Consider the following 23,459-nt stretch of genomic DNA (forward strand, 5'->3'; position numbering starts at 1 on the left):
TACTTTGAATCTGCTGGTATGAACCCCAAATAACTGATGGGGGAAAAACATTTGCCGTGATAGAAAGAAGTATCATTTATGCAAATTCCAAATCCGTGAGTAACTGGCTACCTGTTCTGTGACACACCACAGGGTGAGCCTAGGACAAAAGAATGTTCATATTATGTCTTTTTATGCAACTTGGGATGTCAGGAGTCATTTGAATGAAGTTGTCTGCCTTGCCTTAAAAACAGGCAGTGGAACTGTTTAATGTGAAACCTGGGATTGAATTGTAAAATGTGTCAAAAATAGTACAAGAGCTACTATAACTTTCGGTAGTTTTTATTCAAAGTTACTTTCAGAACAAAAGCTACAAGAGTCATTTCAAGAAATACACCTCAAGAGAGAAGAGGTGCATGAAAAACCATAGAAGGGTTTACTAAATTCAAACACCACTTTCATACTTGTAACGAAAAACAATAAATGCAATCCAGAGTATTCTCCAGATGCTCCTGGTATGAATCAGTATGTCCATGAGTAGGTGTAAGTAGGGTATGATAACAATTCAGCTCTCTTCCTGCCGCCTACACCACTAAAGTATTTGAATACTTCACAATTATTAGTGGATTTTCTCTCTGACGTGATACCCCCCTCCTCCTCATAAGGCAGGGAAATATCGCTTCTCACAGGTAAGGAGGTTTCAAGCCTGACAGAGAACATGGAGTTGTTTGGTGCACTGGATTAGGTGCATACTCTGGTGTAACTTCACTGGTGTGGTCTGCCCATCTCTGCCAGTACCTACAGGGCTGAGAACATGACTTGTGTAAGGCCATGCAAGAGGTAGATCCAGAAACTGGGTTCTCTGAATTAGCATTGGAGTCTTCCTTGTAGAACTAATTTTCTAAATAATCTAATTGTTTCTAACAGAACTAAGGCCTTTGCCTAGTCCCGTGAAGAGAAATTATAGGATTTGGTCTCTGTGTAATAAATATATGGTCCTGAAAGGCATTCCTTTATGGACATTGGGAAAATTAGAGACTTGTCCAGGAGCACCTCTTCTGAGGCCTTCCCCTGCAAAGACTTAGGTTTACTGGCTCTGTGTGCCTCTAAACACTAAACTTTCCTCAATGAATTTCCCTAGTGAGACCTTCATGTAAAGAAAACAACGAGGACATGATGGCTATTCATGTACCATAAAGCATTAAACATTACCTTTTATATACCGTTTCTGTGCCTGTTAAGATTGGATATATTCAGTCTTTGACTATTCAGTGCAATTGTGTGTTCCATAAGAGTCAACGTGACTCGGAATCCCTAGACCACTACACATAAAAGTTTGATTTCACCTCTTTTATTTATACCTTATACTTAAAATGTTCTTGAAGCCCAATCAAAACAAGAAAAATAAAAATGTTTCATTGAAAAAAACATTGGAGAGGGATGTTTGGACAATACCAAGAGTGCTCTCCCCTCTCCTTTGGTATTTGGCTGCCAAAATAAGCTTAAGCCAAACTGATGCATTTTGGTGAAGGACATAAACCTTATTGAAATTGCATCCTCTGAGAGTAAATGGTTCCACCAACATTTAACACTGCATTTACCAGGTTTTTTGTGTACAGCATCCACCTCTGAAACCCTATAACATGGTGGCTTTCAAAGGCTTGTAGATACTCACTAGGCTGTTTTTCAAATCAACTATTCAAAGTGCACTGCTTTGTACTGACCCCTCTTTCTACACAACCTCTAAGTTAACCATTTTGTAAGTGAACGTAGCATTAAAAGTTGCTGTTCCTATAGCTCTACCGAAATCAGAAGAGTGGGAGGGGTGAACAAGAGCACGTAGAAGTGCACTCCTGAGCCAGACCAGCAGTCTGTCATTCAGTGTCTTCTCTTAAGGGGCAGCAGTAGGAGCAGCTGTTTTGGGACACCATACAAACTTGGCCACCATTTGCTGTCCGTACCCCCTGTACTCCCTGAGCATCTAAATCATTGGATTAGGATGTTAGAGAACAAGTCCCTGCCCAGAGTTTTCACTTTGTGTTTATGTACCTGTTGTCTAGAAATTTGTCAGAACCTTTTTTCACCTGCTGCCATGCCTGCCTCCACAACCTCCTATAGTAGCAAGTACCAGAAATTCACTACCCCTTGTGTAAAGAAGCACTTGCTTTTGTCTGTTTTGATCACAACTGCTACTGCTTTCATGAAGTGTCCCTGGTTCTCAAGTTATAGGACTTGGTAAAACAGTTCTGCCTTTACCTTGGGAAGTATTGCTTGTAGGCAGTGGAGGTGGAGAAAGAGACATGAGGAAAGAGCGTTCCACAGGTTTCTTGGAATTCTCTCATCACACAATTATGTAAAACGTGTCTGTTAATAGTTTGCATAAACTAGAGCTCTAGCAGAATCCCCAGCAACACCCTCTTGGCAGCTGTGTCCAGCCACGGAAGCCTAGCCCAACATTTACAAATTCCAGTATTAGGGAGCCAAATTAGTGGCTTGAAGGTAGAGACATTCACTGTCTGCAAAAGATCATGTAGGCTCTCTATCTTCTACAAGAAGCTTGTTTGGTACTTAGCCTACATTTTCCTTTCCCTGGAATTATTTCTGTATTTGTAAGCACAAACCCTTAGACTACACTAGGTAATTCCTTTCCTTTCTTGATTTTCATTTTCTCCGCATATTTATCTCGTCTCACCCATGGCTGTCACTGTGTCAGGTTATGCATTACAAGGGCTTTTTTTAGCTTGTTCTCTATTCACTAGATTCTCCCCGTCCCATGGCAATTTTAACTGTGTTTTTATTTCACTCCGATTTCCCTGAATAAGATTTGTCTGTTGGCTGTCTCATGTATGTTTTATTTCTAGAGACATTTAGAGTCTGGTATTTCTCAGCTCTCCCGACTGGTTCCTCCTAAGGTCCGTGAAGGTTTCCAACTCCAGAGACATCCTTTTCTGTAGTCTCACTGCTTGAAGTGGGGGCCAAGAGTCAAAAGAGGGAAAGAAAATCAAACATATGCCTGTGAGCTACCATCTCCTATTAGTGGCTCTACGCAACCATCTCCTGTTAGTGGCTTCATGAAGCTGTCACAGAGTTGTTTCTGAATCAAAACCTTGGGAAAAAAAAATAAATCGGAGCCCCGAGGAAAAGGGGGTTGCTGCAGATCTGAAACCTGCTGCTTGAGTCCCTCTTGTTTCTCCCTCCCCCAGTTTCCTTTTGAGGCACACGTTTCGTTGTGAAGTAGTCTCAAAGGATGCAGTGTTGGTGCCCTCTTGTGGGAGGAAAAAGGTACGGGGTGAGGAAAAACTCTGGCCCAGCAGTGGGACAACGTTTAGAACAGGTTAGCACGGATTGTTTTGGCAAGGGGTGGAGATGGGGATTTCACTCAGCTACGCCAAAAGACTTGGTTGGTGGGCACTGGAGGGGTATCGGCAAGCTGAGATCTCAATAGATCACCTGGGACAGGTCTGCCAGCCTCGCCACTGATGTCTGTGGCATGGCCCTGTGCAGCACAGCCCAGAGATGTTGGTGTTGGTGCCCCAATCACCTTCGAAAGGGAACCATACCGCTATGGAGGTGTTTGGTTTGTTGTCTAATCCTTGCTCATAGCATCTTACACCTGCATCTTTGTGCTCTGGCTTTTCAAGATCCCTTTTCACTACAAAAAATGGAGTCCATGAAATCTAACAGAAGATGTGGTTCTCTCCATGTTTTAGCTCGCTGTATTTCTCATTCTTTTTTCATAAGCTAAGAGCCCATGGTTTGTTTGTTGCCAAATAGTTTGTGTGCTATCTTTTTATGAAAGCATCAGCACTGACCCCTGTAGTACATGCAAACTGCTAGGCTTTTCACCTGAGATACCAAGCTTTCTTAGGCTGACCTGCAGTCAGTCATCTAACCAGATATCTGAGACATCTTCAATTTCTTCACACGGTTGATAGTTCTGGTTTTAGCTGGCTGAAGACAATGCTTGTGAATGCTGAACAACTGCTTGATGCAAGGTTTTGTGCCTGTGGATAATATATGGAAAGAAGTATCTGCGTCTTTCTGAGGTAGCAGGCTGTTAGATGCCTCTTTCTTTAAGCACAGAAAGAAGGCTGTGAGCCAGCAGAATTTGGCATTAAAAGATGTTCGTGGGGTAGAGAACGGCCTCATTGCGTCGATATTAAGTGGCAAACAGTAAATCATAAACCTAAGTTTAAAGCCTTCTCCCAGGCTTGATGATTTTAAGATTTCCATCTACATATTTTTCTGGCTTCAAGGTCTCTAAAGATTTGCAAACCCTGAGTTAGTTCATTTTCAGGTGATAACTCTGCTTCTTTAGGCAGATTCTCACCGCTTAAAGTTCACTAAACTGAGGGGGCTATCTTTTTGAGCAAAGTCTTACAACCCACTCCAGGTTTGGCTCTATTTCAAGGTTAGCTGCCATCATTCACAGGCGATGGCTGTACTGCATGACCAATCAGCAGGGTAGTGGCAAGGAAATCAGTATTATAGTTCTGAAACAGCTATGAGTAATAGCTAAAACTATTTCAAGTAGAACCTAGTGGAAGGTATATCTGTCACTCAAAGTAAATAGAGAATGCCATTTCTTTAGTGGAAAGACAGACAAAATTCTTCATGCGGGTGGCGTGGGAAATGATGTATGGCGTTTCAGTAACTGCTTGCTTTTTAATCGTGTATGTAGAGGCATGGTGCCTTGTTTAGAAAAGGAACCTCCACAAAGTACTCAGGGCAAAGTCTCTCATGAAATGGAAGGAGAGAGGAAGAAGCAGGCAAACTGTCATGCTAGAGTAATATCTTCCAGCCCCGTCTGTTGATCTTGGGGTCTTGTTTTCTCCCCCGTTTTTCTCCCCGCTCTCTCCTCCCCCTTTTCAATCCTTCTGCCTTTTTACTTTTAGTAGCATTAATTCTCCAGTAACAGGAGAAGGGCAAAAATGGCCTGCCTTTTCTGTCTCTGCTCGTTTTTATGGGATGAGCTCTGCCAGAAACTTCCTTGCAAGGCCGGTCACCTTCTAGGCATCCACTTCACTCAAGCTATCTGCATTTCATTATTGATTATATACAGTCCTTCCTCGAAGCATTTCAGTCCAAATGTCAGTCTTGTAGCATCCTTATCTGCAGAGTGATGTGTGTCAAATCTGCTTTATCACAATCTGCCACCAGGGTTTTCACATGTGTAACTTCCATTACAGTTGACAGGAGTGATATATGCAAATCTTCCACATAGCAAGAAAATAACATATTTTTTTAAATAATTGAACTAGTAGAAATGCCCTCTGTACATTACAAAGAAACAAAGGCAAGACTAAAACAGCAATGGCTAGTAACTGTCAAATGCTGTATGCCAAAATGAAAACTACTAAGTTTGCTTTAGAAATGTTTATTTAGGTCTCCTCATTATCCATCTTTGTCCAACCAAGAGAGTGGAAGGCAGCAGCTGTATTGTGTCACTTCAGATGTAACAGGCCAAAACATGAAAAAAACCATCAGGAGCTCAGGAAAGGATCTAGTGTCCCACTCTAGAAGGCCATAAAATTTCAATCAAAAGATAAAATTTGGTACACTTCCTCAAGTAGGGAGCTAAGAGCTTGTTTCAGCTTGTCGCCTAACACCCACTCAAAGTCAGCGTGCCACGCAGTACTCTGGCCACAGGAAAGCTTTTACTGGCAAAGCAAGAAAATGTATGTAACAAGGCATAACGTATGTTGTTCGTATCCATTAAAGACAGCGAAACTCTCAAGTTAGCTGCTGACTAAAAGCTTCCAAATCTGTAGCTGGCTTAGACTGAAGCGATGAAAGTGGTGTCAGTCTGGTGCCACATATGTGGGCGTGCATCAGTGCACAGTCTGAGTTTACAGGATATGAGGCAGTAAGCAGTTGGGTATCAGCAAATAGAATTAGGGCAGGAGCTCTAATCTATGATAACCATAAATTGCTTGGCTCTTTTCCAGGGCTGTGTAGACAGGAATTTTCTTTCTGGGTTCAGTTCCCGCAAACTTCCTGGTAGTCTCAGGCAAGTGTCAGAGCCAGATTCTGATCTTAATTTATTCCTTCGTAAACACAAAATAATTTGGATGAACCCAACATGTGGCAGTTGTTCAGAACTACCCTAAATGAACTCAAAAGAACATTCGGAGTGCCTCATTTCTTCATCTGTAAAAGGAGAGACTTTTCTCTAACCCTTCAGTCTGTCTTTTTGGTACTGTAGGAGAAACATAGTTATTGTGCACCTATCGGTGAAATCTTAGACAGAGTCTCTATCTGCTAATGCAAACAACAGTATTCACAAAAGATTTGAGCAAGTTTTTCAAGATGCAGTTCCAAATTCTAAATATTGTGAGAGCAGAGAACCACACGGCCCTAGCATATGTGCAGTAATTCAGAAGGCAGCCTGACCAGAAGGATTTACCCACACAAATAAATAATCAGGATTTTAACTCTGAAAGGGATCAACTAGCAGCATAAAATTTCAAAAGAAATGGTGGGATTTCTCCATTTCCTGCTGTCTTTATATCAGCCTGCAGGTGCATTTTTTGATGTTATGATTTAATCAAACACAACTTTTTGTCTTCCAAGCATAGACAGGCTAGAGAAGTCCTATATTCCATTATTCCATCTATTTAAAGAAATCATATTTTAAGAGTTAGTGTGTTAAACTTTTCAAGTCATTTGGGCCTAAACAGGGGAGAGAAAACATAACAAAGAGTCAGAATGAAGAACAGAAAAGGAACATTCACGCCAGAACCCAAGAAATACTGGGCGGTAATTGCTCTAGAGTAACAGCAATGGAGCGTTTATATTTCCAACAGGCACAATTTTAATAATAAAAGCAAAGAGAGACCAGATTTTCATAAAGTAACACTGTCTTATTCTCAGTATTGGTTTTGTTTAGTCCTCCCTAAATATGTAATGTGCATTTGCAAAGACACCTTTCAGTTAAGTGTTCAGACTTTATAGAATTTGGAGATTAAAATGTGTTTTGTTCTTGAAATGAGGGCTGTGTGAAAGTGAGTTATGTGAATTCAGCAACATGTTTTTTAAATTTATTCATTTTTCTATGTTGAATCTTTCGAGTTTCCCAGAAAAAAAAAAATAAATTACCCTAAAACTAGTATCTAAATCATCTCGACTATGTAGCCATATTTGATAGGGTGGGTGAATATATATGAGCTAATTCCGGAATCACGTACCTGAAATTGGTATTTTAATCTTGAAAGTCGTATTACGTATTAGGAAAAGTAACTATTTTCAAAAGCAAAATCGGGACACTTTTGCATTGACACATGTGAAATGTTTCTATGAAAGAGAGAGGTGCTTCTTGTAAAAAACAAGTATATCGAACACACTGGAAAACCTTAGGTGTAGCAATAGTATATTCCCTTTTTCTGAATAAATGTTTCCAGTAGTATAAAGTCTGATTCAAAGTCTTCTCTGAGCACTGAGAAGTTCTATTAACATTTACTCTCTGATAAAGAACAATTTTAATGAGGGCTAGACTCATCTGCTTTTCCTCCTGCTTCCAAACACTGCTCATCACAGCAGAGACCCATTCCACTGGTGGGTTTATTCTGTGATGAAGGCAGAACCATTTGATCACCATGTGTTGGGCAAACATAAAAACAAAAACAAAACAACAACAAAAAAATAAACATTGTGAGAAAATGAGATGTAAATGATTTTGTTCCTGGACAGTGCGAGTACATTGCACAGAAATCTAGGCTTGTACCAGCATAAAAATTCAGAGCATATAGGTATTTTAATAGAGAGCTCACATACATTGAATAGTGCCATAGTTGCAGAAAGGTCCTATTACTTTGGGCAGCACCATCTCAGTTGTACGGCAAGAAAAATCTGGCATGTAGAGTAGCTATTTCTGAGGAAGCCAGAAGGAAAGATACAGAATGAAAGGGGTTATTACATGTTCTTTGTATATTCGAGAGTTCTTTGTTAAAACACATTTTCCCTGCTTTATTTCCTTGGGAGACTAAAACCAGTTAGCTGGTTTTGTTCAGATCTTTAAATGTGAACAGGGCATTAAAACAATGTTCTTTTAAAATGGTTCAGGTTTGCAAAATTCATGTTGATTAACTTCTTCTCAAACAGTAATGCCTGTGACCTGCTTATGACTGGCCCTGAGCCCAGATTATTTGTGTTCATGAACAGCATTTCTCATTGGTGTCAACAGAGCAATGGTTCTTCATGCTAGAATCTCCCAAGCAACAGGACAAGACAGAGCAGTAAGGAAAGTATTCTCCAAAAGATGCTGAGGAGAAGCTGATATGAGAAGAGCCTAGTGGTTAGAAAGCAGTGGGTCAAAGAGATATTTTTTTTTCTTTCTGGAGTGAAACTTGTAGGATTGCTGGGAGCTGCTGGGAGGAAAGCAGGTTCTAGGTAGCTAGAATTCGGGAGTACGGTAGACAAGAGGTAGGATAAGAGCTTGATTTCCCTCATCTTCCATAGCGCTTGCTTTTGAAGAACAGTTTCTTTGAGGAGTATCTGTTCTGTCTCTACATTCCCCTTGGATGGGTCTCAGGAGGGGGTGTTACTTAGCAGGTCACTGGTTGGGAGCCGCAGCATGAGGGCAGTCTGCTCCGTGAGCCTGGCTTCGATCCATGCAGCTGGACACCAAGCTGAACCTGAAGTATTTAACAAGTTGGGTATGAAGGAGACACCAGCTACGTCAGGCCAAGAGAGGCTGTTTTATGTGTGTTCTAAGTTACAAAGTGCGTCTTGTTCTGGGTGCTCTGTTAGTGGTAATTAAGGATCCGCACTTACAGTTTTAAGATTGTGATGAGCTTTAAACTGGAAAATCGTTGACACGAACCAAAGGACAAAGCTTTCTAAAGGAGGGAAAAGAGGGAGAAAATAGCTTCCAAACTAACAGCAGCTCTACAAAGTAAACGATCTGTACTAGGATGTCCTAGTGGGCATTATGTTTCAGCACAAAATTCTTCAGGGTCCAATGAATTCTGGAATAGCAAGAAATATACAGAAAACACACAGTGAAGTATCTTTCGTGAGCTGTCACAGCACTTGTTGGGTGTGCATTTTAATGCTTGCAGACTGCTGTTCAAGGTAGGAGCATTTTAGGTTGCTGTGAAGTGCCATTCTGTCAGGGGGTCCCAGTGATCAAATTGCCCATTTCTGCAATATTTAGGGTGTGTTTGTCATGTCGTTACTTCCCACCAGCTCGTAGAGGAAGATGCTGTAGGAAAACAGGAATCAGAAGAACAGCTAGTCCTGATCCAAGAGCTGCGAGAGCAGCAGGTTAAGATGACAGCGGGAAGATGCAACAGCAGAGTGAGCAGGGAGGGGGGGGCACGGCACGGAGGTTAGCGCAGGGAATGTGTTACAAAATCTGGGTGTCGTGCTGTGCAGATAGGCCAGTCAGGGAAGTACCTTAGTACCAAATTAGCATGGCAAGGAAATGATGAGAAAAAAGTCCTCAGCCGGTCCTTCTAATGAGTCTTATCTCTGATCTTGAAGGGCTTAAAACAGTTTACTTTCCATGCCTGGGTAAGCCATTTGTGCTAGTAAATCAGAAGTAAGTGCTCCATATCCTGTTACCTTCAGATCTGCCTCAATAGCCACAAGCTGTGTAATGCCAAAAAGACGTCTCTTTCTTAAAAAGAAAGAAAAAGATTGAAAGTCCTTTTGATCTAAACTGAATCTCATTCAAGTCTATATAAACCCTTCTGTCTGCGGCGCACAACACATGCTTCATGGCCTTGTTCCATTGCATTCACAGCGATGTCCTGTGGTTTCCTTGTCATTTTCTGCAATCAAGTCTACACGAAATATATTATTGTCTACCTTCCTCTGATAATCTTGATACCACATTTTCCTGTTGCACAAACATCTTTTTCAGGGTGATTTGATCTAAAAGTTTAAACCCAGCAGAAAGGAAACAAAATGCGAGGGTTTTTTTGAACATCCTATTTCACCATGTTGAGACCTTGTTCTAACAGCTGCATCCTAAATGTTGGGATCAAAGTGGGGTAAAGGAATGATGTCAGGAAACATACCGTATCTTCCTACAGCTTTGACACTATCTATCTGTGTTGTCCTGAAGATAGGGGTTGAAGATATGGGTAAGATACTTTGATTTCCATTCACATTGTGAATTTATGCCCCTTATGATTTCAGTCCCCGAGAGAGAAAATTTCTAGTAACTGCATGATGGGTGTGTGTCACACAGGCTGTCACATCAGACTGGGGGTTAGGCTTGCACCCAGGCTCCCTGCCTACATGCTTTTTCACTCTCCTCTTCCTCCTGCTTGGGAGAGGGCAGGCAGTAGACACGCTTGTGCTCTGTGGCTACAGGCATGACAAAAGGAATCGGCTCAAACCTTTTGGTTCAACAACTGGAGCCCATTCGGGGGCACAGCTTACAGAGGCTTGTCTGTTGTCACTTTGCCTGTCCCCAGAATGGTCTGGGCCTCTGGCCACAATCACTGCACCATTTGCCATGTCCCCCATTTAGAAACCATGACCAGTTGCTGCAGCTCAAAAACCAGCAGTCAGTAATTGTCCTGTGGCAGGTACGGGATGAGTAAAAACAGAAGCAGCGCTATCAAGCAGCTCTCTTGGTGAGTTTTGGCTATTCGCTGGAGGTAGCATTGATGTCACTGAAAGAATGACTCAGTTCTGTGTTTCTTGAGTCACCTGTGCTGAAACTGGTAAAACGTGTGCCAGTAAAGATGATTTTGACTTTAGCTCTTAGTGGCTCGAGTGCCTTTCCCCTCCTCCACTGCAGAACTCAGTCATCTGATAAAGCCAAGCTATGAGCCTTCCTGCGAAGAAAGCCAGACCAAGGCTTCTCCAGGTCTCAATTTGTACTAAGCCTTAGATAAATATGTAAGGCCGTATAAATCCAAGGCAGAGAATGTGCTATGGCAGCTTTTCCATTGCTCCAGCCTTCCGGGCTGGAGGCAGCATCCAGATCCTTCCCTCAACCTCCCGCTCACTCAGAGCTGAGGTTTACGTCTCCTGAGTAGCATACATGTACAGTAGATTTTCCTCAGTGTCCTAAACTACAAGTGCACTTGGGAGAGGAGAAACTGATTGTCAGTGAAAGCAGTGGGTGGGAATGGAGAAATGCAAGACGAGATGAACTAAATCACCTACAGCCAGGAGCAGGAGTACATTCTGGGTCTGCGCTGCCCTTAGTGACCAGTTGAATTCCTTCAGGTAACAGCACTGGGACCTGCCTGTAATCACTGTCAGCAACACCTGCATGAAGGGTGCAAATCCTTTGCCTCTGCTCTGGGCTCCATTTTCTGCCACTGGCTTAGAGCTACAAGGTCTTAAACTTTCTTCCAAAGTCCAGCCCTAAAGAAAGGGAAAAAGGAAAGAAAATGGGAAGGGAAGAAAATGGGAAGGGAAGGGAAGAAAATGGGAAGGGAAGGGAAGGGAAGGGAAGGGAAGGGAAGGGAAGGGAAGGGAAGGGAAGGGAAGGGAAGGGAAGGGAAGGGAAGGGAAGGGAAGGGAAGGGAAGGGAAGGGAAGGGAAGGGAAGGGAAGGGAAGGGAAGGGAAGGGAAGGGAAGGGAAGGGAAGGGAAGGGAAGGGAAGGGAAGGGAAGGGAAGGGAAGGGAAGGGAAGGGAAAGGCCCTCCTTTTATCATACGACACTGTCTGAGTGTGTTAGAAATCAAAAGAGCCTTTGGAAAAGGTTATTAACAGATGTAGGCCAGTGAAAATTTCAAAGTAGGCAGAGATTTTTGAGTGCAGAGAACAAGGATGATAGAATAACTCAAGAATTACAAAAAGTCAGCTGTGCAAGCAAGGACAAGGTTTACATGGTTGAAATCACTATAGCTGTAGAAGGAAAGAAAGAGAAACAGTGGCTGGTGAAGTAGTAGCTGGCATGGCATACTAAGTTCAGCAGCTGGGTGGGAGTCTCAAAAGTGTGTGCAGTTTGGACAGGGGTGGTTTGAGGAGAGAGTACGAGTGATGGGAGCTTTTACTGCTCTCTGTCCAGCAAAGCCTGTGCTGGACTTTTGCCCATAAACCATCAGCTCAGGTTTTACAATCCTGTCAGTTGAATCTTTGAATCTCTCACATTCTTGGGAAGAGGATTTAGGTGAAATACACCATCCCTACAGCTGGAACAACATTTTTGAAGACGCTGCTTTTCAAATCTCCTTAGGGAGGTAAGAAATGGGCATAATTTATGCTGCAGTGCTATTATTCATCCCTTCAGGAATTATTGTTCCGCGTGAACAAAGTCAGGACAAGTAGGCCAGGTCACCTGAGATTCTGCTGAGCAGCGAACAGATGGCTGGAAAGATTATCCTGAAAATCTCTAGTGGTGCTTAGATGTTTTCCAGGGAAGGTAAACTAGCCCTTACGTTAAATAATACTGCTGAAGGGCTGCTCATGAGCTCCTCACCACCACAGGTAGTCACAAAACATCTCTCTTTGGTGTATATGCATGGTCATGGTAGAGCTGTGTCGTGTTTTCTATACACAGGTTATGTTGTATACCCTTTCGGGGAAAGAACAAATAGTGTTTATTGTCCTCACATGAAGGACAATGTGCACTAAGTTCCCGTGAGTCATGTTGGCACTGTTACCAGAGAAAAAAGGACAAGTAAGACCATCATAAATGGCCTTGGCTACGTGGATTTCAGCTGTGACCTGTCTCCCACCCAGAGATGCTCCAGTCTGTATTCACTGATAAAAGTAGGGAAGCTGAGGGCAGAAATTATGTTGCAGGGGTGCAGAATGACCACCCCTGTTAATAGGTCCAGGTGGGGAGTTTTTGACAATGTTATAGAGAGAAACCATAGGCCAAGTTGGCCACACATGAGTCTGGGCACTGCTCAGCCCCCTTGTCTGTTATGAAGGTACTTCAATGTGAAGAAGACATCCATAGGCATGTTCCCTGAAAGTGACTCTGGTGACTTGCTCAGGCCAGAGCCATCAGGTTTGACAGATGGATATATACACTCCTATCCGCTGCACACATGCTACACGAAAGCTGGCTGACAGGGAACCTGGGTGGGATTTTTTTTGACTGTTCTGGGCAAGCCCCAGGCAACTCTTTTTTTCTGGAGTTGTGATCAAAATTTATACGTGGCCAGTTCAAGCAAGCTCAACAACAGCAAGAAAACAAGACCTTCGTTTTGTTGCACCTGTAGCTGTATGCGACACATAGCCCAGCAGGAGATCTTTTGAACAGACTTTCAAAACTGGGTACAAATGACTAATTGGTGATGCAATTTGTTGAAAGCAAATGCAATGCTTCAAACATGTCTGGAATGTTTGCAAAACATTTTCAACAAGCTTAATCATATTTCTTTCATCTTATCCCTTGATAGGAAACCTTTTCGGACATTTTAATTTAAAAAGTATCTTTTTTCTTGCTCGTTATATTTCAACAGCTCCAAAAATGACCTAGTGATCTTAAGTCTGAAGAGACGTTAAGTGGAAGATAAAAAGTGAAGAACTGGGGCTTGATCGGCTTTTTTAGTCATGTTGTTTAGTTTTGTTTTACAGGTGGTGGTACTTCTGTGTTTGTAGGCTTTTGCAGATGTTTTTAGGCATTCCAGTGGTCCCCTATTACCTGTGCTGCCATGGCAAAGAAGAAAGGACATCCGTTAGTCACATCTTTCATGCCAGTGTCAAACAGCAAAGTCTTTCTGTGGAGTTGTGCCACTATAGGTTTGGATCCGGGGGTCTCCATGGATTTAATCATATGTCTAAAAGAGTTAAAAGGTATAAGTCATTTCAAGAGTATGTTTACAGTGATACATCTCATTAAATAGTACTGCAGCCTGTGAATACAAAATGTTTGCTGAGTCACTCCAGCACTTCCAGAACACTGAGCAGCAACCTCTGGAGTCAGCAGATACTCAGTGGGATCTCAGCGTTCCTGCTCAGAGTGAGACAGCCCAAAGCTTCTTTTATCCACATCACTCAGCTGAGGCTGGGCCAGGTATTTCTGAAGGATGGAGGAATAAGACTCGGCTTTACCGTATTCAGATACACATGTCCTTTAGAGAGTAGCTCTCATTTCAGCCAGTAGTGAGCTTTCAGTTTGATTCTGGCATTTTCTTCTTTGAAGAGAAGACCTTAACCTTAACCCAGCTGATGGCTGGCTACCAAGTGTGGTATAGTTTTTCAGCTGAACTATTGCTTAATCAAAAGACAGAGGATCAAAGGAATGGAAAGGAAAAGAAAAAAAAAAAAAAAAGGTCATTAGGGTAATTAGCCTCATACATCTCCCAGCTGTTTCTCTCCCTTCATAGTTTTTTTTACAGCCTTTTCTTTCCCACCCTTTTTTACATGGTTGCACATCTTTTCCAGAATGCCAGTTGTTGACCTCTTAAAGTCATTTTAAGTCAAGGGCCTTTCTAAGACTGTAACTACTGTAGGCTGAGTACAATAGAGTTATTTTGCATGAGGTGCAGAACTGGACAAGAAATTCTAAGAAAGTCACATTTCTGCTCATCCTCAATCATCACTCAGAGAAGGGTTTCTTTGACACCTCAGGTATCACCACATCTATGTCATGCTTGAGGCAGGAATTTTGCAATGGGTCTGACAAGTTGCATCATTCAAAATTAGCACAAACAGCAGCAGAACAGGCTATGAAATAAATTTGTGTAAGTAATGTCCATACACAGCAGTGTGTGTCTTTGACCTGTTGCTGACATGTTTTGAAGAGACACCTCTGTATCTCCATTTAATGTTTTATACATCACATGCTGAAGCCATGTATTCTGGGGAAAACTGACATTGGAAGAATTTATTAGCATCTTTCATAATGCTGAATTTGGGGAGGATTTTTTGGTCAAATTTATTGCACAGAAATTTTTAAATATTTTGACTGTTTGTCGTTCAGTGGATGTCTCCAGTTTCACGTGCCTACATGAATGTACTCCTTTCTGGCTGGACTTGCTAACATGCTCTTCTCCTTTTCCATGGGTTGTGTGGCATGTGGGAAATCCTGAGGCCTCACACTTCTGCCTGAGATGGATTTTTTTTTTCTGGAGAAAGGGAAAGTTATGTTTCTCTTCAAAATGACAAATCTTGCAGATTTTTAGCTATCCTCTAACCTTTGCTCTGATTCCCCAGGAGGGCCCTTTCCTCACTCTGTTTCCTGGTACCTCCTTTTGTGTATGTGCTAGAGAGGGAATGTAAGTTTGTTACCTGCTCTGACAAATGATGTGAGGGAGAAAAGTCTCTCAGAAGACATGTTTTAACTTTGGCAATTCTAGATTAATTTGAGAGAATGTCAGAATTATGATGATTGATTTTGAGATACCCAGGAAGGAGGGTATAGACTGGTTAAAATGCTGATAATGGATTTCTCTGTGGGGTTTGGGCTTGTAATACAAACACATACCATTGATTGTTTCCCCAGAAAAGAATATCCCTACGGTCTAGAGACTGCAGTTGTTGAGCTTCCTTTAAAAAAGCCACAGGCTTTCTGTCCAATTCTGGCATTCACAAATTGTCCAGACTGTATCTCTAGCTTTATAGACACAAAGATAGAGAGAAATGATTTTGTTCTGCTAAAAAGAAAATTGTGTGGTAGACTCATTAGCAGGTATCACTGTTTCGCAATAGCAGGACACAAAATGTGGGGAAAAAGAAATGTTAAATTTAGAGACTCTGAGTTTCCCAATAGCAACTGCATCACCATCTAAAAGTAAATGCTTCCACCCTTCAGTGCAGGACAATTTTCAGCGATCTCTTTGTGTGACATAGACAACAACCTCCGTATTGATGGGATTGAATATGTTTGTGTGTCTGTGATAGCTGCCTGAGGGAAGTGCTGTGTTCCAGGACTTGAAAAATATAAATCTGTCCGTAGCCATGCAGAGATGTACCAAGGTTATGTACTGGCAAGGCTCTAAATGCATTTTCCTGTCCTGAACTTTTTCTCCTCCTTTGGAACAAAGGAGTTCTTCATCACTTGTGGATCTCTTTCCTAGTGAGGATTCAGGCCCACCTCAAAATACATTCATCCTGCTGGCAGCACTGTAGGACCTTGTTCTGCAGATCACAAGGTTTAACCCTGTTGTTCTGACACTATCCTAGCAACTTCGCTTCTTCCCAGGCCTCGTGCAGTCAATGCCATAGTATTCCTCCCTCATTAAAGTACCAACATAATGAAGTTTTTTCATAATGGCAAAAAAAATGTGGCAATACCCTCTAGGTCATTCACATCCCTTGTCCTAAGGGTTTATGCCATTTGTTAAGGATAGAAAAATTGCTCTACGAACCCAAGGCTTAGGTACTTGACTTTCATGCACACCAGATTGCCCTCTCTGCCCTGAGTGCTCACCTCTACCTTGTCTTACCCCTCACAAAACTGGACCCACAACTGAAATATCCCCAATAACTTCTAGAATGAGGCACTCTGAAATTACAGTCCATCAACTCTGTGCCAATAAATCTTTTACCAACTGCTGGTAAGAAATTCTTCACCCCTTAAACAGTGATTGATGTTCTTCCCATTTTGGAATTACTGCTAAATCATAGGAGGTAGGGTATGTATCTCCCTCTCTTCTTGTATACTCAGAATTGTAAATAATTTTATTTTTCTTACTCTTCCAGGGTTGGTTTTTTTTTAGCATAAAATGGCCATGACTGTATATGTGGCATCAGAACAGGCTGATTATAATCATGTATGTGCACAGATGTGTGTGTATACGCAGTAATAGTTATATACTGTGTATATAGTCTTTATTTGTATATAATTTAGTAAGATAGTGATTATAATGATTTTCTTATCATCTGTATGTTCCTCTAGTACACACAAGTGACATCTGTACCTGAAGTTTTCAACCATCATTCAACCCAGTTCTCGGAAGTCAAAACCGCTTACGCATCTCAGCAGTTTTTAGAACTATACCGGTACAGAACTACAACTAGGGCACCTCAAAGGCCACTCTGTGCTGCGTGCATCCTTCTCACTCAGGCACAGTCGAGGAGGTAGCATCAATCATGGCTATGGCCGCATAATGACTGGTGTTAGCTCACACAGTTTGCTCACCATGGAAGCATTTCTCATCCAGGTGAAATGATGAAGATCCACGTGTACAAGGGTGAAAGCACTCAGGCTGCATGGGAATGACGCACATTAAAAAACAAATGAACACACCTTTACTTCACTAAAAGTGAAGTAAAGTTGAAAGCATCCAAATATTGACCTGCATACGGTTTTGAAATGATGCAATGTTCTGTGCGCTGATCATTTCTGGTCACTGCTATAATTACATAACATCACATCTCCAGTAGGCATTGGGGACCCAAAGATGCTTGTAAAACGCAGGCTATCGATTGTGTTATCTTAATCCACTTGACACCGTCTCTTGTTATGTATTAGAATACCCCAGGGCATCACGTCAGAAGTGCCTCTCCCCTCCTTCCTGCTGCTCAGGCTGTTTCCACAGTGACAGGCAGAAGCTGTGTCACAGCCACATCTATTGTGCTGGGAGTTCTCCTCAGAACTGCCACTGGAGCAGTGTTGTGGTGGTGGCCTCTTGAAAGCCTCTGAAAGCAAAAATGATCTCATGTCTCACAGAGTGGGGAGGGAATGCCTTCTCCAGCATCATGCAGGTCTCCAAAACACACACCCTCAACCTTCAAAGGCTTCCAGAGCAAAGTGAGCAGCCCACCAAGAGCTAGGCCTGTCTCCAGCCAAAGCTTGCACTATGTTTTTGGAGCTCTCGCCATGCCTCTGCTCACAAACTGCATCTACACTCCCAAAAAGCAGCTCCCTGCCCAGGGATGATGGTGTGGGTCCTGAAAGGCCCTTCTTTGAGGAGGGAGCCCCAACCCTGAAAGACTCCCAGCTTTCACTGTCTGTGTCCATGGGTGGGACCCAGAGATGGAGAACCCACACTGCAGGATGCAGGGGCATAGCTGGAGCAGAGTAACCCGTCACCTACACACCTGAATGTAATTATGGTAAAACTAAATATATTTTGGACCCCAGAATATATTAGGGTGCTCTGCATCCACACATCATTTGCTGTGGGCTGTCTGGGACCTTCTGAATTCCCAAGGGATGCTCACAGGCAAGTTATTGATCATGACAAAGAAGCAGCTTCTTGTTGCGCACAGAACCCCTGCTGTCTGGGCCCAAAGTACCTGGACTCGGGCTGCCCTTGATACACCCACTGCAGGCTCTGCTTTGTGGTAAACAGGTTTTTGCACACGCTTGTTCGTAGTCAAAAGGTGAAGGTCAAGATCAAAGCTGGATATGTCGGTGCCTTATCAGCTCATGTGTAATGAGGACACGCTTGCTGTGGCTTTGCAGCACACACAGAGGCAGAGGGCTGGGGTGACAGCTCCGTGGCTGCTGCCTCCAGCCCCGTCAGCATTGCTCACTTACAGCTGGGTGGGCTGGGGGCAGGTGGGGTTCAAGAGATGTGCAGAGATGGGCAAGGCTTTGGGGATTTTAGTTTATTTGTAGTGCGTGTGCTAGAAGGGCTGAGAGGAGGAGTGAGGGCCTTGTGGTACCCACACAGCATTAAGTGTGCTCACTGAACTGAGGAACCTCCAAATTACAGGCAGCAGCCAAATCTGAAGGAGAAGGAGGGGAAGAATGAAACAGAACAGCAGAGAGAAATGGCATGTTAGCTCCTTGCATCACTTGTTCTTTAGGAAAAAAAGTGACAGCACATACATGTATATGTATGTACTTGGGAACATGACAAGCAAGTAAGAAAGGGTGCAACAGTTCCATCCTCCTCAGAAACACTACAGCATATTTGATAGATTAAGTTATTTGATCATCAAAGTCTCACTGTGTTTAGATAAAATACAACTTCCAAAAAGAGATTTAGTTTGTAGGATTTCAGTTCCTGGAAGCTGTGTGTTTAATCATTCATTTCAATATCACTAATTTTGTCTTGGTAATGTTGAAATCAATATTCTCAACACACAGCCAATCTTGATAGAAGATTTCTGGCCTTTTTTCTTCCCCGAAGATGAGTCTTGCTGAAGTTGCTGATTTTGATCCCTGTCATGAGACACTGTCTGGGTTTGCTCAGAAGGCAGACTGCTAGTAGCAGCATATGCTTGCTGTGATTACAAGTAGGGAGACTACCATCTTTCAGCAGATCTGCTTACTCTGTGCATTCAGGGTTGTATACTCTTAGTTTCATTCTGAGAATATTTCATGTATTTCTTGTTGCTGGTGGCCCTGCAGAGCAATGACACACAGAGAGATGCTTTTTTTTTTGGTTGGCCTCACCAGCGGAACTCCGAAACGAAGACCTGATTGTCCATATGTGCGCTCACATTACTGTTATTTTTATTTACTGGTATTTTTATTTACTGGTATTTACAAGCACCATTACTTGTACCACGTATTGCAAGGCTGTGTAAGGATCCTGGCACCTCTGTGTGTGTGTTCTGTGGGACTGCTCCTAGGGCCATCCGCGGGTGCAGGTATCAGCAGAACCACGCTGCAGAGCCAGATGCACATGCACAGAATCAGAGGATCAGCTTCTTTTCAAGTTCTTTTCATTGATTTTCAGCCCTTTTTGATGTAGCAGAGAAAACTCTGTTTTAGAAATTTGTGCTAGGAAAGAGGCTGGCATCAGAGACTGTTTTCTGCCACTTGCAACCCTCTGGGAATTCACCAAAGTTATCAACACAGTCGGTTTAGTCTCGAGCTATTTGCTCTGCTGAATGCTCTTGCAGGTAGCCTGGAAAATCTGTATCTCTGACAAAACTTTAAGAGTCGGGGAAGGTTCCTAAAGAAAGCTAGTCCTGAAGTGTCCAGCCTGTGTAATGGGACCCCAGCTAGGTGCCGGGAAGGGAAGCTGGCAGGGTCCTCTGGGGGCAGTAGGAGGGAGGAGGCAGTGAGAGCTGTGCTGTAGCGGTGCTGGAACCAGCCTGTGGCGCTGTTAGCAGTGAGCACCTGGCAGCCACAGGAAAACATCTTGGCTTGATTTTATTAGAGTTCATTCTACAGTTCTATCTGCAAATACAGGGACTGAATTTGGCTCAAATCTTTAAACAAACAATGAAAATCACAGAGCTTCATAAAACATGTGACTATACAGCAAGCACACCTTGAAGGACTGTGAAATTGTCATTATTTTGATGTCAAAGCAAAAGTAGCCAGATATAGCAAAAGGATTCACAGATTAACTATATTGTAAGCAAACGTGACCTGAATCTCAGTCGTTTGTTAAGAAAGCCCAAATCACTTGACTTCTGCATAGTTTTGTTAAAGTTTGTCCATACAGTTTATATTAGGAAATAAAATGGCTTTGCAAAGCACTATTTAAATACAGGTGCTCCAGAGGAATGTTTGACCTCTCCTCTTCTGTTCAGCCTTGCATTGGTTTCCTTTCCCTTCCTCCCTCCAAGGGAGCCAGATCAGTTGACAGGCATTGATTAAATCTTCCCTGAAGTGCAACAAAGGATAGTCCTCATTCGGCTTGCAGAACAGGTCTCTCCTCTTCCACCAGGCTCCCTGTATGAGCAGTGCTACATGCAAAACCCTTTCTGCTCTTCCTTCTCTCCAGAATCACAGAAGACACCATGAGCAGAGGCTCCTGTGGGGAAGGAAAGTAGGCTGCTGTGTCACAGGGCCCCAAGTGGGAACTCTGCTACCCAAAGGAGGGAGGTAGGAAAAGGGGAAGAGAGGGAGTCTCTCCTTCCTTCTACACTCTCCTGAAAGCTCAAAGCTCCTTCTGCTATCCAGACACCCTCCCCCCCCCCCCCCCCCCCAGTGTTGCTCTCGTTGCACTAAGGCCTCACTTGGTATTTGAGGGTAGTAATTGGAGGTAGCTCTAAACATGCTGAATAATTTCTCTGCAGCAGTGGTAATCTGTGACACAGGAAACACTGACAATATGTGAGATACCAGACAACGATATATAAAACAGTTGCAAAAAACCTCCCAGATTCACAACTCTCATAGGTGTTTCCATGCCCTTGGCAGATACAGGTCCCCGTCTGCCCGCAGGCACAGGCAGTAGCCAGCATCCAGCTGCAAAATGCCTACTTGAGGTGGTTTGTAGCTGTGTCGGTGGCATGTGGCTTACCCACTGCTGCGTGCTTTACTGAGCATCCCCTGGGTACCAAAGAGCACCCCCAGGTGCGCTGGGCTAAACATCCTGCGGCAGGCTGAGGATTCACTGGGGGAAAGGGGAAGTGTGTGGGAGAGAGAAATCGCTGTAGACCTCTAGTTGCTGGTAGTCATTGTGAAAAGGGACAAGCCATAGTTCTGATTCTAAATCTGTTTTGGTACTTTACCCCTGAATTTTTCACTTGAAGTTCATAAGCAGTCCTCAGGATGGTACTGAGAGCATGCAGCCACCAGGCTGCAGGACCATGCTGCATCCCATCTCCAGCTCTGTGACTGCTGCAGTGAGTCAGTCCCCTGGTGAAGTGCTGCCCCCAGGCATATGGGATGTAAGACCACGGTCAGGGCTGTGGTATCCACTGCCAAAGCCAAACATCTGTCCATTGGGCTGGAGAAAGCTGAGCATTTCAGTATCTAAACTGTCTGACGGCTCTCAGATTGCACAGGACACCAGTAGCTTACTGGCAAATGAGCCATGCTCTGGTTTCATGTCCTGACCACTCAGAAAAATTCCTTCCTCACCTGAAGTCTGTTCATTCTGTGATAGCACTTGGGAACTCACCTGCTGGAGCTTCTGTATGCAGACAAAGAAATCACGCTTTTCTGCCAACCGGCTCTTAGGGCAAGGTCTCTGGAAACCTAAGGCTGCCATGGAGCCAGGCAGGTTCTTTATGGATCACTCAGGATGACCGATCACTCATTATGGATCACTCAGTTGGAGTATATCACTTGTATGCCTGAGAAATGCACAGATCCTCAGGGCTCTAGCTCTAGACTCTCATTCTTTGTCTGCGTGTGCCAGCACCGCAGAAGCAGAGAAAGTGTAGCTTGAAAATGACTCAGAAGTGATTCCATGGTCATGTGGTGTAATGCTCTGGTTTGCCATCAAAGCAATCTGACTGAATGTCTACATTAAAAAAATCCACTGCGTACGTTTCATTGCACTAGCTAAGCTGTAGCAATGCTTTGCTGCATGTTTTTATTCACAGCTGTTGTTTTTATCAGTGACAACTGACCAAGTGCTGTTTTCCATGGAAAGGGAAATGGGTCCCCATAACAGTTCGGGTCTCTGAAAGGTGCTTTGGCTAGTCATAATTACAGAAGGAGAGATGTGGTCTTGTGTTTGAATTAGTAACTGTGCCTGGTGTTAGAATTTTGCTTAAGAAGATGGATGGAGGCCTGTTTTCTCACAAAATGCACGTTTTCATCATCCTGAGTGCATAGGATATTTTCTTTCATTCAAATTCTCAGTGGAAATTATGATTCATGAGCTATTATTCAACACGGGTGACCATTTTCACTAGTGCGTCTGTTTTCCAGTAAAGAGCACACCTTTTCTCTAAACGGAAAGATTACCAGCACACTTAGCAGGAAGGACAGGGCTCCTTTCATCTGGGTCAGGGTCCTGATGGAGATGAAATTTCCTTTGCTTTTGAAGCTGGTGAGACAGATGCTGCGGTAGGAAGTGCCGTGTGCCTCTTTGCATTGGCTGTGTGAAAAAGAAACAAGGCAATACAGAAAAAGTGACTCTTCAGCTTGAAAGAGTTTCAGGTGAAGAGTTGCTCATAAGCAGCTCTCTCACACCCTGATACTGCGCCTTGGCCAGGTCAGGCTGCTCGTGACCGCAGAGGGTGCCCCATGGGTTGGGCACAGCCCCGGCAAGGGCTGATGAGCACCTCCACAGAAGGAAAACAGGAGCTGTTAGGGCAGGGCAGTGTCCCCAGCAGTCCCTGGTACAAGAAAGGAAGCCCCAGGCCAGGGAGTGTTTTGCTGAATAAATAGATTGTGCTTGAAAGATTGTGCATATTCACCACTGCGTGTTTCAGTCAGTCAGACAGGGGTTTCTGTGATCTTCTCACTGCCTTCTGTGAGTCTGGGCTTCTCAGAGGTGCAAGTACAAAGAGCAACGTAAAATTAAAACCTAATGAAACAAAAATGCAAATTTTTTGCATTTTCTGAATAACATGTACAAAAATCTACAGTTGGTCTTCACCCCTTTCCAGGACCTGAAGAATCACTCTGAATATCAGTAGTACTGACTGGAAGCAAAGATATTTTCTGTTCTGGCAGTAGGTCTTAAGAGTTGTTATTTTAGTCTGTTGTAGTCCACAAGAACTTCCTCCTCCAAAATTCAACCTCGGTAGCCCGAAAAACTTAGGCAGAGTTGTCGTGCAAATAGAGGTTGCACCAGTTAAACTGCCACCTTGGGAAGGCGGTGTGTTCCTGGTGTGTTCCCTCTTGCTCCTGTCAGCTGCTGCTAACAGCATTTTTCCTTTTCACTTCTCTTGGTGTTTCAGAATTTGTATTTTATTTATGTAGTTATTTATTTTTGAGGAGAACCCTAGGGCAGCAAATGAGCCTTCTTTCTCCGCAGGAGGAAAGTTATACCCCCTTGTAAGTCTTTGCACAATCCAGGCCT

The 23,459-nt window shown here is 43.3% G+C and overlaps 1 protein-coding gene across 1 annotated transcript in view; it reads left to right on the top strand.

The window, feature by feature from the left end:
* The window catches only part of RAPH1 (Ras association (RalGDS/AF-6) and pleckstrin homology domains 1), a 336,299-nt gene that overhangs the window by 86,494 nt on the left and 226,346 nt on the right, over nt 1-23,459 (top strand). The gene's annotated exons all lie outside the window — the stretch shown is intronic.

Source organism: Aythya ferina (genome assembly GCF_964211825.1).
Source record: "Aythya ferina genome assembly, chromosome: 6".
Taxonomy (NCBI): domain Eukaryota; kingdom Metazoa; phylum Chordata; class Aves; order Anseriformes; family Anatidae; genus Aythya; species Aythya ferina.